The sequence below is a fragment of the Ambystoma mexicanum genome, chromosome 5p, assembly GCF_040938575.1.
Source record: "Ambystoma mexicanum isolate Mex_15411 chromosome 5p, UKY_AmexF1_1, whole genome shotgun sequence".
Lineage (NCBI taxonomy): Eukaryota > Metazoa > Chordata > Amphibia > Caudata > Ambystomatidae > Ambystoma > Ambystoma mexicanum.
In genome coordinates this window covers 827,005,777-827,028,213 of record NC_090930.1, presented here as the reverse complement: position 1 = coordinate 827,028,213, position 22,437 = coordinate 827,005,777, and positions in this window count along the sequence as shown.

Here is a 22,437-nt window from a genome sequence, read left to right as displayed (position 1 = left end):
CCAGGGCAGTCACTGTTAGATCTTCCATTCAACATTTCCATGTCCCAAAGTTCGAAAAAGCTCAACCAATATAGGCCCTCTGCCTCAACTTTCTTATGGGACATTATACATTTTGGTTTTAAATGAGGATTACCCCAGGTGCCAACCCCCCCGTCATATGACAGTTAAAATCCCCCATAATCATAATTGATCTATTTCCTTCACTAGTAGTCCATTTTATCATAATATCATGCAAGGCCTTTTGAATCTTTTCGGTTTGGGTTTCCTCCAGTGGGTTATACACATTGATCAGCAAAATATTCTCTACCTTGTTCTCAACATACAATGTCAATTCAACAGCAATCACACAGTCCTCAACTATAGCAGAGATTTGACGCGATTTGATCCTTCTAGCAATACAGGGGAAGTCAGCCAGACCTCTTGTAAACCTATACACATAAAGTTATTAATATAGGGTAATGATCCCTTCTGGCTAATTAAATGGCTGAAACCCCTGCTATTCCATGAAAGAAATGGGATTACTCAGTCTTTCTTGAGAACTATAGGAAGAGAATCAGCCAACCATTTTAGAATATTCTGTATGTCGGCCATTTGTACTGCATCACTTGTTGGCAATTGCGAGATATGAGTCATACTCTTAGTTTCAATTATCGCTTTCCTGGGACACTCCAAATCTGTTTTCCCAGGATCTGCGTCAATTTCCACATCCACCAGGAGCAAATTTAGTTTGTGGGCACGAAGCAAGTCAGCCATAGTCTGAAATTTACAATGAACCGCCGAGATATTGGTGTTTTGTACCTTCAAAGGCTCAATATATTCAAAGTCATCAGATGAGAGGACTCTTAACTGGGGGATGGAATGCAGACGAGTCAGGAAGCTTGATCGCGGTAGCCAATCCCGATCATGCCTTTGATACAGGTTCTTAATAAGACATGTCCTATTAGAGTTAATTACCAACTGTGAGTCGGTAATCTCAAGGTCTCCCCCCTTAAATGTCCCCAGCTGATCTATTCGTCTAGATCTGTTAGGAGTCGATGAAGGATTGCCAATAACCTGTTCCTTTGGTGATATTATGGGTGGAGGGACTTCTTCCTCGACCTCAGAGACTTCTTTGTTTTTATCCGTAATAAGGCCAACCGTTTAGTTTGCCTTCTCTTTCCATCCTTCTCTTCTTTGCCCTCGCAACTTTTTTTCTTATTTTTTTTGTGTTTTTTGTAGCTTGGGCAGGTTCTGAGGATGGGTGGGCCACATTTGATACTCTCTTTTTATTTTGGGCCCTTTTGGCTAGTCTTCGTTGTTTACGAGAGAAATACATTTCTGAACCATTAGACGCACTGTTATCTGGATCCTCGAGGGGTGAAGGTTCAGTGATCATCTGGATGGCTTCTGATAGATTATGATCACTTTCTTTGACTCTCCCTTCGTTCACCTCATTGATTGTATTTTTAAGGATACGGCCACACATCTTTAGCAGAATTTTTAAAGCAAACTGTACTGATGCCATGGAAGATTGTAGTTCTGCCAAGATAGATTTTTCAGCAGAGGAGCCTCCATTTTGCTCAGATTCGGAAATATCCGAGTGGATCATAAGGTTCGGAGACATCGATAATCTCTCTTGTCTTACCGTTGGATATGTTGCCTCGTTCGCTATGTCTCCTCCGCCCCTAACCATTGGCGAAGTGGCTACGGCTGGAGTCAATGATCTTTGTACTGAGAGGCATAGCTCCAGCAGTGAGTAATTATCAATCATGATCCCATTGGTGTTGTCAAGTGTGTTACTGGTACTCAAGTTAACCACCGGCTCCTGTGCCAGGGTATTAGGGATCCCCTCCACTACAACATTGGGGGGAAAAAAGGTAGGTATCGTGCCTTTACTGTTCAATTTTTGTTTTTGTTGTTTCTCTTTCTTATTAGCATCATCACCCAAGTTGATATCTGTGTCTGCCCCCTCCTTACCCTTGCGTAGATTATATTCGGTTTGAGCTGCCTTTTTATTCGGAGGCATGTTACAAATTCCAGAGATAGGGCTCCGTAAGCCCAACACCACTCACTCCTCCTAACTGCTCGACAAGTAAAACAAGTAGCTCAGCCGGAGCAAAAAGGGGAAAGTAAACTCTCCAAAAATGGCACAAGCCACAGCCTAGTAAGTCAAAGGCACTGCCTGCAGTCCTCACTGGCTGGCTGTATATAAGGAGTAAAGTAAAGTATAGCTCGCAATCACACTCTTTCCCCCAGCCCAGGCAATCTACAAAGTGCTATAGTTGGGGGATATTTTCCAGTGCCTTATGCCGGTGCCTTGCAAACATTTTATTCCCACAGTGGCACGAATGTCAAATCAGGACGGCAGCCCAGCTTCTACAGGAAAACCGTTCCTAAACTCATGCCAACAGCTGCCACAAATACCACCATATGCCACAATTATGCCAGCAGGTACCAGGAGATACCACACTTCTCCACTTCTCCACGGAAACCTCCTACTCCGTTCTGTGTTTTATAGCTGGAGAGATGGGGCCAGAGATAAGTGTACTAAAACAACACAGGCTTCCCACAGCCCTATATACACAAAGGGCTCAAAGGGCTTGCATGTTCCGGGTTCGTGGGTTCGTGCTTACCGTCGCCTCGGGACCAAATTAGCTGTCGGTCCGTAGCCGGCAGCACCTTCCCTCACCCGGCACCTCTCTGAGCTCTCTGCGCCGCACCGCTCAGCTGCTCAGCACAGCTGCTCCGGGCTCTGCTCTCTCCCAATTCGAGTGATTTGAGTAAGGGACCCGCGCTCACAGGCTCACGTCAAACCGACACTGCAGTCTACGCGCAATAGCATTCGAGAGCAGCCGCTTCCGACGTAGCTATACGAGTCATGACGCCGTCCCATTGTAAAATGGCATCCGTATGCACGCTAATGACGTTATCCCACACGCTAACGCGATGACGTCATCGCAATGTGTATAAAACGGCTGTTTGCAATTAATTCAATATGCCAATCATACCATCGCATACCACGCACCGAATACCAGATTTCCAGCATCAAGTTAAGCATAGATAGGGGATAGTTGACATTTCCATTTTAAATATGCTCCTTAGTTAGCACTTCTTCTGACTCAACATGTACTGTTCTCCATAAAACAACCACATTATTGAGTTTTGTCCTATGGTATATTTCAGGGCAATTCTATTGAATGCTCCATTACCACACCATTGCCTTTCATTTTTGACATTAGTAAGTATAGCCTTCATTAAAAATATTTGTTTCTTGCACAGACCAATCAGAATGTGTGGCCCTACAATATTGTTATGTTTTTCGTTTTCTTAGGTTCCTATAAGATTTTGCCTAGCTATGTCTCTACAATGAAATGGAATTAACAATTTAAGAGGCATGTGATATCAAGAACTGTACCTCCTGAAGAACCGCTCGACAATGAAGGCGGGGAAACATGTGTTGAGGTCCAGAAAATATTCATTTGCATAGACTAAGTAAGGAGAATATCAGCTTTGATTTCATTGGAATTGTCAGCGAATTTCTGATTATTTTTCACAATCAATCATCAGTGAATATAATTGATAGATCAAACTATTTTGTTCAACCTTCAGACTCTCATTGAATTATTTAGGTTTTTGAGCAACTTGGGACTTTCATTCTTTTTAAGACCAGTCTGTGTTGAAGTCAAGGTTGCAAGCAGCAACATTGTATGAAGAGCGCAAGAGCAAATGATATCAACGCGTGTGATGAGAGACATGAGTAAAGCTCAATTGCCAATGGATGTTTGAACTTTAATATGAATCAGAGAAGCCACGAGACAAAGTAACAGAGTGGTCCGGCACCGCAAGTGTGCTCAATCGAGGGTCTCTGCGTGATGTACCCACCAAGAAGTGACAGAAACAAAAGCAATAAAGGGAAACTTATGGATGAAGTAAATTGAAGTGGTCCTGCGATGATTCAAGAAAAATCCAACGCTCAGTCGAAAGTCTTTGAATTTTGGTAACAAAAAGAAGGCAAAGAAAGTGAGATTATAAGGTCTGAGACCGATTAAGGGTGACCCATGGTAGGAACCCTATTGAGGGAGACCAATTGTGAACTTGTGTTTAAGGTGGTCTAAGCCCGACTGAGGGGGACTAGTGGTGAACAGTACAAATCTGAGAACTTGTGAAGGTGAAACTTCTAATGAGAAAGGAACTTTGGTACTTGTTTATCATGCCAGGTGCTCTGCAATAAAAGATTTTTATTGGGAAAAAGGCTTTGGTGCGGAACGCCCAGATACCTATGTTTGAACAGCATCCTTTTGGCAGAGAAGCCAGAATGTGTGTGAAGCTCGAGTATGCCACCTTGTCCTGTGCTGAAAACATGGGGAAGGGAAGCCAACTGCTCAACTACACTAACCTATTGTTTCATGAACACTTTTCTTTTGCATACATAATTTTCTTACACCATTTTTATTTAGAAGTAAGGATTGGCAATAGGTTTATTAGTATAGGCCCTTTTATTTTAACAGAGACTCTATTAGAAAGGCGTTACTATTGGTTGATGGTCGTAGCTTGCTCCCATCCTTAGATTTCCGGTTAGATAGGCGTTCAACCCACCCATTGAAGTTCAATAAACAACCTTGAACTGTGATCACTTGTGTCTGACTTCAATATGTAACAACTTCATCAGGAGACAAGATGTGTTCTGAACATTAAAGAGGATCAATATTCTCACCAGTGGTCATACCTCTGGTGAAGATTGGAAGATTGTAAGTAGAGCCAATCTGCCATGTATTTTCAAATGAATCTGGTTCAGGCAAATGTTGGTGGAAAGAATGCCATCCCAGTGCATGAGAAAATTAAGGTGTCATAATTTCCCTGAAAAAATGGTGAACGCCTAGGCAACCAGAACAATTAAATGCTAGGTGCCTGCAATCGAAGGTCCTAGACTGAGCCAGACACAACCAGAGTCAAGAAAGAGTTAATGGTGGAATGGAGACACCAAACACTTCAAGACTATTGGTATAAAGACGCTAAGTGTATATTTGGAGGTTTATACCTTGAGAGCATTTTCAAGAGGTAAACCTCAGGACATCTTGACTTTTACGGCACCAGTTCCTACCTGGGAACATCTTTGTTAAAATTAACTTCTTGAATAGCTGTTATTCTTTATGTTAGGTTATCTATTCTCTCAATCCTGTTCCTTATTTTCCAAAACTCTAATTCATCTCCTGTTTATTGGAGCTCCAGACCTATAAAAGCAAAATCTAAGCTAACTAATTGTCAACTAGCTAAGTGGCTTACAACCTAATTACAAAAAGGAGAACAATCTTAATAAAAACCTAGACAGGAAGTGTGTTTCATCATGTAGCAATAACCCTGAAATAATATGGCTTCCACCCCGTAGGCTGGGGACAGACATGGTAGGTAATGTGCCACCAGCCCACACCATGGTAGGCCAGAGTGAAGTGAGGGCCTCTGCGAGGGCTGTCGGCCATTTCCAGCCATCTATGCACCCGTCCTTGGGGGTGAAGTTCATCCAGGGTGCAAATGTTTGTTTTCTTCCCTCAGGAGATTCAATGCTTGAGAAGCCAATCTCCTGAGGGAAGACAAAAAATGAAAAAAGATGGCTGCCGTCATAGGGAAAAGGGGCTAAGTCCCTTTTCTATTTGTATGATGGCAGCTGGGATTGGAAGGTGAGCAAGGACTGGAGCTCAGCTGCGTTCCCACAGGTAAATTGGTATGGGGGAGGGGTGGGGAATGGGGTGCATTGGTTTTGGGGATGGGGGGGAGGTGGGGAGGCAACAGGACATGTCTCCCTGTTGCCTCCCCACATAAAACAAAGAAAACAAAATGGCACCACCTGGGGAAGTGACTTGGCTGGCTGGAACAGCGGGTGTAGAATGCATATTCTCACCCACTGTTCCAGCCATTTGATTGGCCAATGGCCCTTCCCTATGTGCGAATATTCAAAGCACACTTTCATAAATATAAAGAAGCACTTCTCTTTGCTATGAAAATCGGCCATTCGGCTCAGCGTTCAACTTGTAGTAATGTTCAAAAATATATTTTATCCATTGCTAAGGAGTTGTTGGTTCCTCCATCCCTGAGAAACTCCAGTCCCACTTCTCTTCATCTCTGTAACAAACCGCAGTTTTTTCTGGCAATGTTATCAGACTACAAGCAACTATTTATCTTGTTGTCTTGTATTGTTCCTACTCCATCCCATTTAGTGTGCCTTTCTAAATTTTCTCAGGAAGCCATGTTATCTTAGTACATTTAGAGGCGTTCTCCATTGCATCCTCCCCATAGATCAGGTTCCTATTTTACTCTTTACTATTACTGAGATTGTTAATTCTTCTCTTCCTCTAGGTGGTTCCTCTGCCTATTATGCAGGATAGGGTCGTTTCCCTTCTGAAATAATGTAATCTGGATCTCTTATAACCTGTCATTTGACTTCTTATTCCTCTTTAACCATTCTCAATAAGGTCATTTAGTGCATAGTCACCAGAGAGGTGCATGATTATATTGAATATTAGTACCCAGCGCGAGACAATAAGATTGTTTACGTGCAATCTGATGGGCCCTCGCCAGGGCCTTACCCGACGCAGAATCCCTCGAATGTTAAACATACTTCATATCCCCTGTGGGGGGGGGGGGAGTGGCAGCCCCTCAGCCAATGAGGAGGCTCAGAACAGGGTAATCCTCGCTCCGAGCCACTACACGGCTGGAAGTAGCCATCCCCCCCACTGGAGATTCAGGTAAGTGTTTTCTCCCTCCTCCCTACTCCCCCTCAAACAAATCCCCTCCCTGCCATCCCCGCTCTCCCACCCTCCCAACCCTGCTTTCCTTCGTTTTTGGTCCTTTTTCGAGAGCGAATGCACTGGGAACATGTCCGTCCCCAGCACCTCCGCTCCCGATGGTCGTCATTGGAAAGGGAAAACGGACTCTGTTTTCGCCTCCCCGGCAGCCATTTTTTGTGATTTTTTTTCTGTTCCGAAATGATGCAGCATTTCGCAACAGAAAAGCAATGCTATTAGTACCCTGGTCTTGTGGGCCGGGGTACTAATTGCAATAAGCTTCTCGCTGCAGGGCCATTACTGAGTCAGGTAATGCACCAGGGCCTTCGTTAAGGCCCTCACTTCGTTCTGTCTGACCTTTTAGCTGTATTTGACAACATTGACCACTTCCTGATAATGTACTGAGCGCTACAGGGGAATGGTTGGTCAAACGGGCAAACAAGGAATATGCTTGGAAATTGCAAACTGAGCATACACTTGGATTGTCAAATCCAGGGAAAGTGATAAATCTTGGGGAGACCCCATAACGCAGAGTCACTGGATACGAAGTACAATGTGGGATTGCTGCAGATTCAGTTGTATGCTGTGCAATACAATGTCAGTGTTTGCATGGCTGCTCATTTAAATATCTAAGAAACTCATCCTGGTGACCTACTCTCCAAGGTCCATCTCATGTCTGATTTGTTTCTTAATAAAAATGGGGGTAATAATAACTCACATTATTTTAGTTATGAATGCAACTTTTTTTTAACCCTCTCCACTCCAATTCTAGGTTGGAGTTGCAAATAATGCTAAGCGGTGATGGGTACAATATCTTTACTTTTTCGGAATAGGAGAACTGTGTTATTGCAATGTAATATCCAAATTCTTCACAACCAGCCCAAACCTCAACTTTACTGAAATTACAACCCACATGGGAATTATTTCGTAGTGGAATGTAAATACTTATATGTTTTTCCACTGAACAATTACAGAATTTCAGCCAGTTCTTAAGGTAGGCTCAAAGAGAAACTCTGTCCATGGTGTGGCACTAGATGGAAACCATGCTGTCTAAGCACAAGGTTTGGGCTGTGTCTAGAGCACAGTGATTTATCGGGTGTGTTACTTTTTATCTGCACTTCTACAGGCTTCTCAAATAGGGCATTGGGTTGGATTGTTGTGGAGTGAGTGCACCAGACTGATATGGTGTAGTTTCAGTTAAAATATCAGACGCATTTCTCTCTCTCAGTATGCAAGGCATTGCGTGTTTCAGCTACAATAATGGCAGTTTATGTATAGCAATTTATACTCTAGCAGCTTATTAGGATATGCATGAATTCCATAGGACAACTCTCACACCAAGCTTGATAATAGCATCCTTTATGTGGTCCCGCTGGGTGGGCTGGCTGGACACCACTTTACAGCAGCCTTATTTTGTCCATTGAACAATTGCTGTGTCGATCTCAGTAATATTGTTATGTTATGTTACAGGGCATTTGTATAGCATCTTTCATTATTGGTATGGTCTCAACATGCAAGTTGTGCTTCCCTTACCACTGTGATATCAGGTGTTGGCAAACAAATCCCTATTGATTAGTAGAGTACAGCATGTAAAGGTGCAATTTTTCTAATTGTTTAATTCATTGTCCTTTTCAAGGGCTGTGTCACATTCCCACCACCATTCAGCAAACCCATTTAGTGTAAGATAACTTTCTTGTTACAAATGCATTATGGGATGGCACAGATTTTCACTGCCATTTTTATTATGTTGAAGAATACCAATACCTGCCAATGGTGTGCACCAAATCCTTCTAAAAAATAATCAACATTGAACTATGCTCTTCAATATGTTCCAATATTCATCAGTTGTAGACCAGAAATTCTATAGCTACATTTGGGGCTATTCTGGTACTACATGCTCACCAAGAACCAAATCACTGTTTAAAAAATGGAGGCTGGGAAGTTCTCATTTAGAGCTGCAGCCCTGGTTAATTTGTGGAGGTGAAGATCAATTGTCTTCATGGTCGCAACACCTATCTCCTTTAAAAGACATTTTCAGAGTGTTAATAGAGACATTGTGGATGCGTGAAATGCTGAAAATAATTGTATTTACAGAAAGCCCTCTGTATGGGGAAAAGAGTAATTGATTTTGTTGGAGACATAGTGCTTAATCAAATGAATTTCTGTTTATATGTTTTTTTTTTAAAATGTATGTATTTTCTAAGTGTATGCAACTTGAAGTATGCTGTTTAAGTGGTATCCCTGTATTGGGCCTTTTCTGCAGCTCATTGTATGTTATCATTGTTGTAATACACATTTTGTTTGCCTGGAAGATGAACTCCTAGTCTTACTATTGTATGCGTAAGGCAACAGCTCTCTCTTGCAGTGACAACAGGCGAAGCGGGCAGTCTCTTCTGTGCAACTTGAAGTCTTATTGTTGTATGCGTAAGGCAGCAGCTCCCTCTAGCGCTGGTAACAGGAAAAGCGGGAGCATGATGGCTTCGGACAAACACACATCTGGCCTTTTATTATATAGTTTGATAAGCTGTATCAATTCAATTGTAAAAATGTCATATTCACGCACAACCTTCTTTACATGAAAATGTTTGATAAGCATTGGTCATAACATTTTTTGGGTGATGGCTAAAACAAGCCACGATATTGGTTTTCAAAAGAAAATTATTAATTTGTATCCATGGTGTTACTGTGCTAACGGGGACAGATACACAGTGGCAGCTTTAAAAAACTAAATACTTCCACTGCCTTGATTATTTCATAGTTTAATGCAAATGTGTTTTCTGTGTGCTGTGTGCTCCATTCCTAAATTTTCTTAACCTACGCACAGCTCTGTGACTGCCTTTTGAGTGTTCATATTTATTTATTTATTGTTTATTTAATATGTTTGTTACACGCCCAAACCCAAGGGTATCACAGTGTTGGTTACTTGAAAACTTCACTTGTTACAGACTTAGGATACAAGTTACATACGTACATTCAGTTACAACATGTTAAGAACGTTGACAGAGTTAGTTAAGGCCTCAGTCGAATTTATCAAAGAGACAGGTTTTGATTGTTGTCTTGAATCGCTGCTGCGAATGCATATTTCTAATGTGTGCCAGAAGAGTGTTACAAAAGCATTGTAGTGGCTACTGAGAAGCTAGAACCACCCGCTCTTTTGTTCTTGTAGCAAGGAAGGTTCAGGTGTGTGCTGGTACAAGATCTTAGGGATCGGATTGAAACCTTTTGGGTTATGCTGTTGTTCAACTAGGAAGGGCGTCATTAAGGGTACATTTGTAAGCAGTGATCAGGTCTTGAAGAGTATTCTCGCTTTGACAGGGAGCCAATGAACTGCTTTATTCTGGAGTAGTTGCAGTTTAGCAAGATTTGTTGTCAAGGTACCCAGTAAAAGGATGTTGCAGTAATCTAGTTTTGAAAGGATGAGGGCTTGTGCTAGTGTAAGGCAGTTCTGGGGTGTGAGGAATTGTCGGCTGAGTGAGATAAGCTTTGTAGTATAGGTGGTTGAAGATGACAAGGCGTTGATGTACTAGGTCATGGAGAGATTAGCATCTAGGTAGACGCCTAGTGTTTGTACTTGTTTCAAGACTGGGATGGATGTGCCATCAATATTTGTAGCAGAGTAGCTATCGTCTAGAGATTTTAGGTGGGCGGGGGAGCCTACAATAAGGATTTCTGTTTTCTCATCGTTCAGGCATATGCTGTGGGTGGCCATCCAATTTTGGTGATTGTGTAAATCTTATTGATAGAGGCAGTGTCTTGTTTGTGGTCCCAGTGATAGGAATCAATATCTGGGTGTCATCTATGAAATTCGTGTAGATGACGCCCATGGCGTCAAGTGCTGAGAATAGTAGTTTAGCGTATGTATTGTACAGTGCAGGTGAGAGGCAAGATCATGTCACATCCAGTGCTTTAAGTGGGCCGGGGCCTGCCAGGGCCAGGCCCCGGCAGTCTTCAGAAAGTGGTGCTGAGCCGGGGCCCTGCCGGGGCCCCCTGGTCCCAAACAACATTGGTGGAACGCATTATCCCGCCGCGGCCGCAGTGGCTTGAAAAGTACACAAACCATAGTAAGGTAAGCACACACGTGTGGGTAACTTACTATGGTTTGTGCACTTTTCAAGCCACCTTTTTATAAACATAGTAATATGTAACATTGCTACGTTTATAAAAAATGGCTTGAAAAGTGCACAAACCATAGTAGCACGCATACAAACATATAAATGCTCACATACATTTATATATTTGTTTGCGCACCTTACTATGATTTGTGCACTTCTAGGCCACGCCCACAATGAAAGCCATGCCCTCAAACGAGGCCCCCCTCAATTTCTTACCCCACTTAAAGCACTGGTCACATCCTTACATTTCTTATAACCTTTCCTAAAATAATTACAGCAACTCCTTCTTTGCCCAGTTTTTGAGACTGGCGTGGGGGATGGATGGGAAAAGTGGATAGGGGCAAATCACAATATACCACCCTAACCATTGGTTTCCAGGCAGAGGCAAATCCAAATGCTTTCTCAAAGTACATTTGAGATAACTGAACATATTGCAGTCCAAACTCAATGTTTAACTCTCCTGATATTGCAAGGAGGCAGGAATCACAGAGCACTCAAGTTTCTTGTAGTCATGTATGAGAAGGCATGCTTTGAATTATGGGACTTGTGGATTTCCTAAATTCAAATGGGAAAGAAAAACTACAATTTCTACGATCCGAAAGGAAGATAACAGGAGTGTATGGGCTTCTCCCGCATGGCCACATGAAACATGAGAGCTCCTTAATCACAACTTAAAATAGTAGTTCAATAATGAGATAAAGGGCTTAGAGTTTGATTCCTCAAATCTTTTAAAGATTTGACAATTAGGTAGTGCTTTAAGCACTGCCTATAAGCCATAACTATTGGCATGGCCAGTGAAGGTAGGAGAGAGATGGGATTTGAGGGGAACACACATGCTGTAGCTATTGTTTGGATTTGTATCCTCACATTGACCATCAATAGCCATGTTAGTCACTATGACTATTCTCAAACACTATCTACACCTCCCCTTCTAAATCACCATTTCCCAGGATCTCTTTGATCTAGCTCTGTGCTTTTGAGGGGAAGCCTATGTTCCTTCTAAGCATTCTTGTGTAAGGTAAAGGCATATTTTTAACTATAAACCACCTGCCGGTGTAATAAAAATGTCACAACCAAGTATGCTTACAGGCACATCAATAATTAATATATGTGTCCTTGCATCTGTCCGTTGCACTGAATTCCTGTTAAAAACAAGCATTAACACAGACAATAGTTTTGGCATTTCAATAGACACTGTCATGATATACTGAAGTGCCAACACCATTTTCCAGCTGTGGCCAGATAGCACCATTATATCAGTGCTTAGAAAATGCCCTAGCCATGCCTACATAAAAGCCAAAACCTTTGGCTTTGCCAATGTTTGTTTTAACCTCTATGCTAATTATGTTACTGGCTTACTCCAGGAGTTAGCGCTCATTTACACATTCACTTACTCACCCAGGCCCTCACTACCTTACTCACTTCACTCACTCATTACAGAATAACTCGGCACCTTTCTTTCCTGGGAAGCACAGCTTGACCCTGACCATATAGTTTCATATAGCCCTGCTCTTATGAAGGATAACATTCATTCTCAGCTTGGCTGGAGGCCAATGTCTCTTTTCCCCTCAGATGTCCATTTAATCGCATTAACTCCCCCAAGAGCCATTTATTTGTTTTCCTATTAACAGCTTTCAATTTCTCTAATGGAGCTGCTTCGTCCAAGGCTTTACCTCCTTATGGGTTGGTGTTATTTAGCAGTGTCAATTGGATTTATAAAATTCGCATTTCCCATGATGGGCCTAGCAGTTGTTAAAAATATGCCTCCAGCAGTGAATGCAGACAATAGGTCATTTGTGGGGTGCTTTAGGTAATAGCATACCCACGTATATGGATTTTTGTTCCAAAATGTTTAACTCTGTAGCGTCATATCCCGTGTAAGCCAATAAGGGTTTCTGACCAGGTTAACATATAGGTGAAAGCTACCCCTGTATATGTAATCGAAGTGTTCAAAAGTTTACGGGATGTTCTGTCTGTCAGCGAGCATTCAGTGCTATTGGTGGAAAGAGGAAAAGTCATGTCCTGAATCTATGAATGTCAGACGAAATTTGTGATAAGACCTTTCATGTTTAACAAAAAACCTCGCAATTTTGGGGTTTATGGAGGTTTACCAGCTACACAATCATCAATTGTTCACATCAGTTTTATGAACGCACCCCACAGTTTATCTACTCCGTTGATGCATACAACTGGGAAAATTAAATAATCACATTTACTTTACTGTATTAGTAAATAATGTAGCCACCTTTTGGAGCATTTGGAAGAACCAGACAGCACTAAGATATTAAGAAATGAAATGCTGAGGAAGCCCCCTTGAGGTCTAATAAAATCCCTGTGTGCCTCCAAGTGCTGTGTAGTAAGGAACATTTCAGGCAACGTGGAATGTGACAAGCAACGTGGAATGTGACAATACTCCCCTGTCCATTCGGTATGCAGTGATAAAATCGTGGCAGAAATGTCACCTGTACAAAAAATCGCGGCAAAAATGCTGTGGTTTGACCCGGTAAAGGTGTACCCCATTATATCATTTAAGGGGAGCAGGGGTTGCGGGGGTGTCCCCCGCTTCCCTAACATTGTATAATGGGTCCAGGGGTTGTGGGGGTGTCCCCCGCATCCTTTACATGGATTGTGGCAGCAAACCACAGCCTTTTTGCTGCGATATTTTGTGTCAACAGCTATTTTTGAAGCAATTTTAACACATGGACCTGTCTGTTCTGCTACTGATTTGTATATCCTGCAGAGGGCTTTAGAGGATATGTTCCAGGTATGTGCGGGTCTGTCGGCTGCGCAGGCGCTGGAGCCTATGCTGAATTGGTACCTTCTTTGTGTGGGGGCAGACTCGACGACTGCGGAGGCGTTGCAGCCTGTGTTATGCTTGTGTTGTCTCTGGGTCGAATGGAGCTGTGGCCACAACAGATGGCTTTTTCCCTTGCTAATGTTTCCCCTCTAACTCCTCTTGTACCTCATCATACAACTTCCATAGATCTACTAAGCTCTGCCTTTGTCTCAGCTTTTTACCTGTATACGTTGACAACATGTGTGTATACATATGCTCGATTATCCCCTTATTGTGTGTGCCTTCTGCGGGCCAAACAGTAAGCATTTACCCCTCTGTCCCTGCCACCCACTCAGAATTATATTTAATGATCCTCTCCCTATACGTCCGGAGCTCCTTGCACATATGTTCAACTGGTGTACACATTTTTACACAATAACAATGTCACAGTGACCTTATAATTAACGACTGATTATCAGAATAAGACAAAACACCAATTTCAATAGACTCTCCAGAGGGCGGCCCCTACGGCGCACCCCTGAGTTACCACAGAAACACAAAGAAAAACAAAAATCACTGTGTCTCCACACAGCAACAACCCAACAAAAGATTTTCTCTCCCACACTTCGTTCTCTAACCCAAACTCTTCCCCACTCTCCGCACTCACACCAAACTACACTTGTATCCAGTCAAACAACACCTCTCTATCTATACTTTATACAACATAAACAAAAAGTCAACACTTATGTACACAATTGTTTATTTTTCCTCCTCCTGTTCCCTTACCTTGGAACAGAGGCATAAAGTCTGCACTAGTGCAGTACTTCCCACTCTTATTAAAACAGTGCTGTCCTCCCTCCTCTCTCAAGGGACATTTCACTTCAATACCTACCATTACTAATGTGACATCACTACTCCTCTCTGTGGGAGCTCTATACTGTTTCTAATAAATAATAAATGTTAAAGAATATACACAACATGGTTTTCTCCTTCACACACTCAGCTCTCATCCCAATACTCACTCTCCCCTTGTTGTTCTCGCGTCAGGTACACTTAATTCTCTATATTCTTCCGAGGACCTCCGATGCCGTCCCTCCTCCTCAAAAAAGGCATGCACACATGTGGGTGGTGCCCAGCCTTCAGCGATCAAGCAAGTCTCTGATCAATCTTGCTGCTTGCTGGCCTCTTTGTGGTTTGCACAATTTCTGCTCCCTGCAGGCAGGTGCCGCTTACCCAAGAGAATGCGGCAGAGGAGTTACTAGCCTCTAGATTGCCTGGAATAACGTCAGGGTCACCAAATGTACGGTAGGCCCAAAACCCGAAATATAATCCAATGAGCCAATAAAGTGCACGAGAAGCAAGAAAAATAAAAAGTGTATTACTACATCGCCCAGGAACAATTCACAAATCATTCAACATTACATCATTAAATGGCGGTTCATATTGTGAGAAGAGGAGTTAATTGTCACGCAATGTTACAAGATGCATGTAAATTCACATCGCTGGTTGGACAGTCATGGCTGTGCTATAGGTGAATCTATGCAATACCTAGCCTATCCTATCCCTCGTGACCATACTAATGCCTACCTCTTGTCGATGAGCTAATGATGTGGTAATCTAGTTTCTCACAGCTTTAATTGGGCAGTAGACAAGTTAAGGATTTTCAGCATATAACTGGGCTTCCCATTGTCTGCCCATCTGGAGTGTTCATGGGTGGGCTGCTTCCACCACAATTCACCAATCCCTTTGTGAGGTTTGAACAGTGTGGCAACAAAAAATAATACTTCACATCTTTTGTCATGGGACTCAAAGGTTGGCACCAACCTCCCATTCTCAACCTTGTGACTCTTTAATTGACGGTTAATATTGCAACTGCTCGTTGGAAACATGTTGCCCTTCTCCTTCTTTGCCATGATTTGTCTGCATGACTTCATGAGGTGTACTTTTGGTCTTTTGCTTCAGGATCATGTTCTCATCAAAATTGTGTGTTTATGTGTGGGTGGGCTTGAGTGTTCCTAATACTTATGAACACATATAATTTAATGGGTGTCAAATTGTTTTTATGTCCTTTTCATTATACTCCCTATTGTACTTAATGAACTCTTTCTTCTATAATCATGAATATTATCTTTTCATTTACTTGGCTAGAGTGCTCATGTTGCTCAGTGTTTGTTATCTCTCTCCTAGGAGGATGTCTTCCTACAGGGGCAGTGTGTGTCTTTTCCCCAATCGACTTTGCCTTGTGCATCCTTCTGCTCATCTCCTTCTAACTGCGCTGTGGCCTTCATCTTGGTAATTTCTAAAGCCATGGGTAAGCACATTATTTTTACATGTTTCAACTCTTTCATGCCCCAGAACTTGCTGCACCTCCTACTTCTACCCATCTCTGTGCAGCTTTTACCTCTTCCCTCATGGGGTCTGCTCATAGTTGCAACATCTAATTGAATCACAGCTTTCTGTTCAAAAGCCTGGGAATGAGCTCTGCCTCTCGGTTCTGGCCAATTACAGCATGGCTTTTCACCCTGTTTGATGCCACTGACCTTGTGTATGTGTGTCTCTGAGATGAACCAAACTGGGCATATTTTAATGTGTTGAATAATCTATGTGTTTCTGAGGCCTAATCATTCTTGATGGCTTATGCAGCTGTATTTGCTTGAGGCATATTCTATATGTTAATCCACTAATTAATGCTAGGTGCACTTACTTATATTATGTCTATAAAATGACTACCTTCAGTGCTGTCAATAAAACATCTTACTACTAGTTGGGATACGCACTGTGTCGTTATCTTGTCTGCTCACGTGTGTGTTCATGCCTAGTGCTTTAAAGCACATTATTCATCTCTACGTTTGTTCTAAGTTAGCTATGTTCTAAGTGTGTATGTGTGTCGGCTGTATGTTGCTATCTACATTTCTTCATGGGAGGTTCTCAGAAACGTATCTATGCTTTTGCTTGCTTTGCCTAAAACCTGTGTGTGCATGTAGGCTAGGTGTCTGGCCTTCTCTGTGGTTTCTGTCTCGTACTATAGGGTCATCATTAGCTTGTATTTTCTCTTGGGTTTTGGACATTGGATGTACGTCCAAACATTCCCCCCTTTCGTTCCATCTGGAACAAATCTTTCCATGAACTCCTTATCCCTTAATTCTTGTTCTCTTGCCCATTTATATACATCTTTTGGGACCAATACTTTGTTGATGTTTCTCAAATGTCCTCCCCCCTTTGTGTAATCTCAAGGACTGCATCCTAGAAAATGAAAATCTCCATCTGCTGTGGGCTCTACGTAGCATTCAAGGTAATTTTCTGGGTCTGGTGGTGGTGACCAAAGGGTTCCTAATGGGCCTATTCGATGCTCCACTCATAGCGTCCTGGTATCTGGTTTTATTATTACCTCGTCTGTGTGGGTATTCTCATCTTTCCTAGGAGAAGTGGCCTCTGTTACCTTAACCGCAAGTAAAATTACATTATTTCCATGGGACACGCAACAAACCATTATTATTATACATGCTCCAGATCAAGATTAAGAATATGAAAATAGGAGGAGCACTGTGCATATATTTGTCAGAAAGTTTGGCATCCAGGAATGTCTTCTTCCTTATTTATTCCTCCTTCCTCTTCCATGCCTATGTTTAGATGGTGTAGAACTTTTATTGCTATGCTGAGAGACGCATTGTCACTGTCATTTGGGGGCACGAATGTGCAAAATGTCGAGCCAATCTTTCTCCAGACCGCCTTCCTCCATGGCTGTGATTAGGTCAAGGTTCATACGATTTTGTAGTGTCATAATTCTCAGGGCCCTCAACTCTTCTTGCATGGCATTGAGTTGTGTTGTTAGCGTGCTGGACCCCATTACACTTCACTATCTGTAGCCACTTGAAATTGTGGGCTGTTTGTACTCCAGGGGCAAGATAAGATGCAAAGAACAGTTCAGTCTTTGTGAAGAGCCAGTATTTGGTGGGTATCTTCTCTGCTTCCTTGTTGAAGTAATTTGACCTCTTCTTGCACGGTAATGTTTGTGTGTTGTTTTGTCTTTGCACTGCTGGGGGAACTGTATGGGACTGGGGCCTTTTGTATGGAAGTGAAAGGTGTTTTTTTCTGGAATAACAAGTACAGGGGCATAAAGGGTCACCAGCAAACACAACCTGCTCCATGAGGGTTGTTGATGAAAGTAGGCTTTTGTCAGAAAATGTCCATCACTGTTGCTGTTCCACCATGTAATGCCGGCATAAGAGTCTTATTTCATCTGATATTTCCTTTGCCCCTAAAACAAAATGAGAATCGAGTGTGTTTCTGTGTTTTACTGGTTTTTCATGCTGTTGCAGGCTCGTCAATCTGCTAACACGTGATGCCCATACATTTCTGCATTTTTTATCGACTTTCTTTATGACATTGTCGGCATATCCCATCAGTTCCTCTGCTTTGAACACAGCTCACCCCTTCACCCACTTCTTGTTCCAGTATGTTGCTCCTTTTATGTACATCTGTGGTCTTACAGTACGCTTATTGTATTCTTGTCCTTTTTTCCCTATACACTCTTTTTCATTTGTTTCTTCAAATTGGATCCTTACTGTGTGTCCGTGGGACTGCCCTTGTAACTTGCAGAGCACTAACTGTGCCAAGCACTGTACTGCTAATGTCAAGACTTCCTTATGTATGAACAGTCTGAGGGTGCCAACCACATGCAAAATAAACACACATACATAACATGAATCATTATACTGGGCGCTGTCTATTTCTTTCATTGTGTTGTACCAAATATTATTTCCTTCTGAATGATGTTAATCTATGATATTGGCACTTATGCTTCGTTCTGTTTGAATTTCTCTTCTATATCTGTCACGAGGTTACCTCTAAGTGCTTTGCCATTCATTGCTTTTATTTCATTACTTTTCCTACTTCTAATCCCTAGGGCTACCATTTCCATTATAGAATAAGAAAATAAAAGACAGAAAAACAAACAAGATATCGCTATGCAAGGCTGCTTCAATCTTTTGCTATTTCCTGCTTGTGCATCTAGATGTTGTGTCGACCTTTCAGATCTTGTTCGCCGAAATGGTCGTACTGTTTCTATATAAGCTTTCACAGTCTCTAAAGTTTGTCAGCTTTAGTTGACTGTGTTGTCGCCAGTGTCTGCTTCTTGCTGAGACTCGGCTGTTGTGTTGGTGTCTCTACGTACATCTGTCAAGTCGACCCAGGCACACCAGTTCTTCAATTTCACTGCTGTTGGTGTGCCTTTTGTTCCCATCATGATAACGAGTGCCTTTGGGTTTATGTTTCAGCTTCTCGTATTTTGCCTTGAGAAGTGGACTTTTTTTTACCTTTGGCAATCTCCCCATTGGAGTCCCCACGAGATTTAGATGTGGTGAGTTTCACTCTACATCAACAACTACGTGAAGTTACATTATTCTATTTATTGAACTGTGTTTGATGTTTTGAGAACAAACATGTTAGGGTGGTTGGTAGTTTGTAAACACCTTCGTGTGTTTCCACAGATGGTTATGGCTTAAGAACGGAGGTTCTTCCTTTGAAATTCTGCTACCCCAATATCCACCTGAGGTACGTTTTGGGACTTCCCTTAGGGTTTGAGGAGTTTTTTTTTAACTCATTCCCTACATTTATGATAGCGCTAATGGCTATTTTTGTTTGTTTGTTTGTTTATTTTGGCATCCTATTGTGTGGAAAAGTCAAGTGTCTGCATGAGACATTAGCTCTGAGTTTAATCCAGATTGATTAAAGGGTGTCATAATTCTAGATTTCCTGCATTATAAGTTACCCAATTGAACTGCTCCTGAAGGATATTCACCACACATGGGATTATGAACAGAAACGTGTTGAGTGTTGGCCGATGCTGATTTGCAAAGGCATTATGTAAACATTCTGTTACATTGAGTCATAATAACTCTTCAATATCAGAAGTTATAGAACTTATTAACATAGTTCAGGTTTTATATATTACAGCCTGTCCCTACCTTGTGAGCACACTAGTCACTTTTTTGCATATTTTGCAGATCCTCCTGATTGTTTACACTGTATTTTTACTGTGTTTGTTTTGTCACTGCGTTTTTTATATTTGTAATTTGTAGATTTGTATTGTATGTATTATAGCCAATTTTGTTTTTTTAATGCTTATGAAATAAAGATTTGCTATTCATATTTCCATCATATTTTTTACATATGAATTTTGTACAGCTTGTTTTTCCACCCTGATAAACTTTCTATTCTTGCCACATAATGGGTTGCATATTTCCCTACCCTGTTGTTGTGTTGAGAGTACAGTTGGCCACCAACTTATCCACATGCTCTGCCAGGTTCGGAACAAACCAGTCTTCACTGTTACCAGCAGCAATGTGCTGCTTGGGTACATGTGACGGATGATGGAGATGCTTCAGAGCGTTGTTTAGTAGCTCCCATTGCATCAATACTTTGCCTGTGTTATTTTGTCTCCAGACCATCTCAGTAGATGATAATGTACATCCTCGCCTCACCCACAGTGCCTTTTCTTCAGATGGTGCCCCTTCCTGCAATTCTACAATATGTGCCAAGGACACTGAGTTGTACAGTTCTGGTAACTGTTACTGTTGTACTGCTATGACAGACCTTTTACTTTCAATTGGAAAGGGCATGTAAGCATCCTGTTTGGCAGCTGAGTTTGCAGCTGCATTGCCACGTGAAATTTTGTCTGCCCGTTTGGTTTGCGCTGCGCACTTCACAATTGGTACATGTAGGGGACATTTTAGTGCTTCTATTAACCTGGATAATAGTGCTGTGTGATGAACTGGTAATGCATCTGAACTTCTGTACCCCCTCCTTTTCCATGTTGATATACCTGAATGTACTGTGGATGTTACATAAGTTGAACCTGTATATATGGTGACATCATCGTCTGATGATGCTTCAAGTGCTTCTATGAGTGCAATGAGTTCTGCAGCGTGATCTGAGTAATGTGAGGGTAGTTTTTTTTGCATTACTTACTGATATTCCTCCTCTTGACCATTCACATATCTTACCACTGCTGCTCCTGTGTACCTTTGTCCATTCTCCCGATTTATTGTTGATGACCCGTCAACATAAAGTACTTCTTCTATATTGAGAGCGTCCTCACTCACCTTCCTTCTCTCCTCAGGAGTTTCTTCATATACGGCACAATTGTGTACCTGATCTTGTGATTCAACTGGTTTGCCTACAAATGTTGCTGGGTTTACAATGTGGTACCGGACTATGGTAATGGCTGGGTTGGATAATATTATTTCAAACCCAGAGGCTCTCGATGTGGCAGGGGTAGATTTGATTCTCTTTAGAATGATGAAAACTGCATGCTTTAAATATAATGTTGGTGGGCATCCCATTGAGATTGTGGCAGATTTCTGAATTGCATATGCGACAGCTGCTAGAGCCTGCTCACATGAGAAATGACCCTGCATTACTGGGTCTAAAAGCCCACTATTGTATACTAGGGGCTTATGTTTCTCAGAAGACCGCTGTGTAAGAAGTGCTGTCATCACCTGTCCATTTGCGTGTGAGAACAAATCAATCTGTTTGTTATAGTCTGGTGTTGCTAGCACTGGGGCATTGCTTATTGCCACTTCAAGATCATCAAAATATTCTATCATCTTGTCTGTCCATTCAAGGGCTCCTTCTCTTTTCTGGGCATCTTTGGGGGCTTGTAGCAAGGGCCTGACCTATGTGGAGTAGTCAAATATCCATGTACTGCAGTAATTGCACAACACTAGGAACTGTTGCATCTCTTTTACTGTACTTGGCTGTGGTGTGTTCCTAACAGCTGTGGCTCTGTCTGGTGTTACATTTCTCCCTGCTGAGGATAGTATGTTCCCAAAGTACACAACTTCCTTTTTACGATTCTGTAACTTCTCCTTGTCCACCTTGTATCCTTTGTCTGAGAGGAGTTTTACGAGCTTGATTATGTCTTCCCTGCACTGTTCTTCTGTTGTGCTGCATATTAGTAGATCATCTGCATACTGTAGTTCTGTGCCTATTTATTTATTGCATTGAACATTTGTATGGTGTCTATTCATCAAAACGTGCTCCCACGTGTGACAAGACAAGGGGCAGCAGATGGGAAAATAACAGTAACAGTCCTACAAGGCTTTGTGACATTAGGATCATGCAAGTGCAGTATCAGGAAGTACAGGGAGAGGGGAAGAGGGAGAAGTGCAGGGGAGAAGGGGCCTTGGGCTAGACAAATATTCACAGAAGCCCAGGAGGGCAAGTGTTCGGGGAAGAAGGGATGGGGTTAGCTAGTGCAAAGTGACAGGGGTGGACCAGGCTCAGTAGGCTAGTCAGGGAAGGGTGCCCAAGGGCAAGTGCAGATGACGAAGAGGAAGACTGGTCATTGGAGGGTCTGGCCCCAGTAAGACTCATAAGGGAAACAGGGAACCAGACATAATGCAGGGTGTAGCTAGCAGGGGAGGGCAGAGGAAAGGAGGAGGAGAAAAGGAAGGTATTGAGAAGCTTCCAGAACTTGAGGAGATCCGTCTCAAGATGGAGATGGGCAGGGAGGACGTTCTAGGTTGTTCAGGAGGGATGCTCTGTATTTTGGCATCTGTATGTTTCCAAGGTCCATTTGAAAGACTCTATTGAAGACACTGGGGATTCGCAGTGCCCTTTTGGTAAACAAGTATGTTGGTATATCTGGGAGTCTGGATAAGGCCACTGAAAAGAAGCCATTTTTTAGATCAATCATTGTAAAATAGGCTGCATCTGCAGGGATGTTGCATAGTATCGTAGCTGGGTTGGGTGCTCTGGGATACTCAGATTCTACTTTGTTATTCAGACC